The sequence below is a fragment of the Cyphomyrmex costatus genome, unplaced genomic scaffold (assembly GCF_001594065.2).
Source record: "Cyphomyrmex costatus isolate MS0001 unplaced genomic scaffold, Ccosl1.0 scaffold33, whole genome shotgun sequence".
NCBI lineage: Eukaryota > Metazoa > Arthropoda > Insecta > Hymenoptera > Formicidae > Cyphomyrmex > Cyphomyrmex costatus.
In genome coordinates this window covers 1,688,406-1,692,135 of record NW_017277450.1, presented here as the reverse complement: position 1 = coordinate 1,692,135, position 3,730 = coordinate 1,688,406, and the positions used below count along the sequence as shown (strand labels likewise).

At 35.3% G+C, this 3,730-nt stretch overlaps 1 protein-coding gene across 2 annotated transcripts in view; it reads right to left on the bottom strand.

Moving 5' to 3' along the window:
* Nucleotides 1–3,730, bottom strand: part of LOC108775858 (uncharacterized) — a 32,357-nt gene that overhangs the window by 24,109 nt on the left and 4,518 nt on the right. The gene's annotated exons all lie outside the window — the stretch shown is intronic.

Genomic DNA, 3,730 nt, shown 5'->3' with positions numbered 1-3,730 from the left:
CTTCTCATCTGAAAAACGAAAAGTAATATTAAGTAATAATTAGAGGCTCAGAAGAATAAATAAAAAATGCCAATATAATATACATATTTATATAGCATTAATATATTTATATAGCATAATATATTTATATAGCATATAATATATTTATATAGCATGATATATCGCGAAAAGAGACAAGGATATGAAAAGGAAAAACATCCTCAGAAAAATAAATTAATTCATAATAATATTATAATATATGTATATTAAGAGAGAGATTCTTAGATTACATACACCATACTCTATCATTTCCAAAATGGTTGCGTTACACTGAAAAAAAGATTGGCTAAATGTGGCGTAGCATGTTTAATTGGCTGTAGCAGCTATTGCGGATGGCTAACACGCGACCAAAAATTGGATACTGCAGTCAATTAAAAATACGCTGTCATATTTTACCACCTAAATTACTACAACAGCCAAATATTTTCTTTTAGTGTAGCTTTGCAAAAACGAGAGAGCAAAAAGGAGAGTTCAATATTATTCACTATCAGATATAAACTCTCGTGATGCACTAAAGATACGGTTATGGTAAAAGACTTATAAATGCCGCACGAGATCGTTATTATATGAGCAAAATATGCTATTAAAATGTGCTATTAAGATATTGTAATAATAACTCTCGAAGCAACTAAAATCAAATCTCTGTCAGCAAGATTGTTAATTACTGGGTAACGGAAGATTCAAATAGAACTATAAAAGCGAATTGCCGTTTGAAACAAGTCGATAGCCCCATTCACCGATCGATACGCAATGATTTAGCTTACTACCATGGAATTAGTAATGGCTTACACGTCGACGTTAATCTATGCAAATTACAGTGGTGAAACTCTAACCGTTATGTTACAAAACTCACGCCCGACTGAATACGTGATGTAATTCTAATCGTTTAAGTAAAAAATGAAATTTCCGCTGTTAAACGAGCTTGAAAATGCATTCGCTGCTTATCGTACACAACGAGAAATCTTTCACATTTCTTCTGAATATTAATACAGTTTTATTGTAAGAAATTTCTAGAAGAGTGGCTGAATTTTATCGAGGATGAAATATTAACTCATAAAGAATTAATCGTTCATTCGAACGAATGCACGTTCATTCAACGTTCAGCAAATTTGCAACCTCCTCTTCTTTTTTTATATATTTCCTTTTCATTAATTTTTTTTTAACATTACAAAATTATAAAAATGCTCTCTTTTAATTCTTAATTAAAATTGTATAAAATATTTACGAAACGCTATGTCTCTCGAAATATTCTTTAATAACGAGAAAAAAGAAATGTTCATTCTTGCTACCTGTTGCATTCACGTATATCAACACCAACGAGTTAATTTGATTCGCAAGCTCGCCCGATTTTTTAGTCCCGTTTGTTAATTTACTTTGCACAACGCCCGTCTCTCGATTCTCGCGGCAGACTTATACGGCGATGAGAAAACACCGGGTCTCGGCTTTTACCGCAAACTCGCCGCGCTCGCCGCGCACGCCGCGCACGTCTCGACGTCAGCTCGACTCTCGCAAGGTCGTTCCATACGTTCGAATATCACCGACCACGCTGAAAATCGCTATCTTAAGCGATGTAATGTTTGGTCAGGAAACGCACGGCGCACAGCGAATTACCGAGAATCTATAATCGACGGGAACGAGTCACGGTTCTTGAGGGCCTATCGTCGCGAGTCGGTAGCTGTATTTCATGTGGGTGTCACGCCACGCAATGCAACGCAACGCAATGCATGTGGGCACCGACACCCGGTCGCACACATTTTGCAACGCACATCTCACGCTCGTCTTTCCGCGCGTGTAGGTGTCGTGCACCGCGATCGTCCGAAGCAAAAAACGCGGCTGCATTCTAATTGTGATCAGACGATCACACGTAGAAATCGAAGATAGTTCGATCTAGAAATTAATACGAAAGTGTCTTGAAATGAGAAAATCATTTTTGACTGGTTTGATGTTTTTTAATAATTCCTGAGAGAGAGAGAGAGAGAGAGAGAGAGAGAGAGAGAGAGAGAGAGAAATGATAGAATAAAATTTATTCTATTCTCAGTATTTATACAATAAAGCTAAGAAGAAGCTCGGTTTACAAACTTTGTTCTTACTTCACACATCCATCTTTCTTACACGTACTCCTATTTTCATTGCTTATTGCACTTCCCGTGTCTTTTACATCATTATTGATCTTCTACTTTATCCATCTTAAATATATTATCACAGCCATAACGTCCCATGCACACAATTCTTTCTACATGTCTATTGATGTTTCTGACCTACAATTGTATTCTATTCTTAATTATCTTTTACTTACTATCACGTTTTTCTCTTCTTTTTTTCTCTCTTTGAAAGAGAAATAGATAAGAAAAAAATAACAAATATCCTTCTGTCTCATCAATTTTGTTAAAATTACTATGCTCTACGTACAAAACTGCGTCTCGTGCATGTCCAGACTCTTATTAGAGGGTCTTTAGTTCGATCATACAGGAGCTGCAGAGATTGAGGGTTGGCAGTTGCGTCTCTCACCCCTCCCCCTCTCTCTTACTCATTCACTCACTTACTGTCTCTATCTCTATCTCTCTTTCTCGAGAGTCCATAAATGGCCAGCGGGCGCGATCGGCACTGCGCTCCATGTGCGATGCCTCCTGCAAGACAGATCGATCATCGCCATTATATCGATGATTACTATGCGAACGCCATCGCCGACGTGATATAAGCCCCATGACGTAACGACTAGACATTTTGTCTTAATACACGACCTGAAGCTATACAAGCTTCAGGCCTGTAAGGAAAGCAATATCCGCAACTTGCGATATCCTTTGCTTCAATTGTTAATAATGCAATAAAATTAATCTCTATAACGGAATTTGAGATGATAAAATCTATGATTCGTGTACCTGTTACAGGACGTGATACTTATACGTACACTAATGAAATACTTGCAACTCGTCAGCGAGCACACGGTCCCGCTAGGTATAATTAGATTCCATTATAATAAATCGCGCGAGTTAACGAAGAAAACAAAAGCGCGAAACTTTCGGAAACGTTTCACGGTAACGGACGTAATTAGGGATAGTCATGCATCGTCATTCGGATTGAACATCAGCCCGTTGTACCGTTTGGCTTACTTCGAATTCAGTATTAATTGGTAGTGCCAATACTACTACTTATTTTAAACAATCTTCGCGTTTTTTTTAAATCCAAAAATTTATTTTTTAATTAATAAGCTAATCAATGGCATTACTTCATTTAATAATTAATGTTTAATGATTAATTCAACATTAGCTCAGATTTATTTTGTCACTATTTTAAAATAAAATTATCGCTCGAAAGGGCTAACAAAAATTTTTAAAAGAATTCAGAAGAATTTCAAACTTAAAGTTCCATTCTCTCTTTATAAAATTTTTTCTTCATAAAATGCAAATCCGTTTCTTCTCTTTTAAATCTCTGTAATTGGACTTTTTGTCTATAAGAAAAAATTGTAGAACCGAAAAATGGAAAATATCGATTTTATTAACATGAAATTATTATTAATTATTAAAAATTTAAATACTTAATTTTCACATGGTGTTATATAAGTCACATAAAATTATATATAAGTTAATGTAATGAAAAGCAATAAAAGAAAAATTTATTTAAAAATTCGCTTTCTTTCTTCATAAAGAATTGACTATTTGCTCTCTCTCTCTCTCTCTCTCTCTCTCTCTCT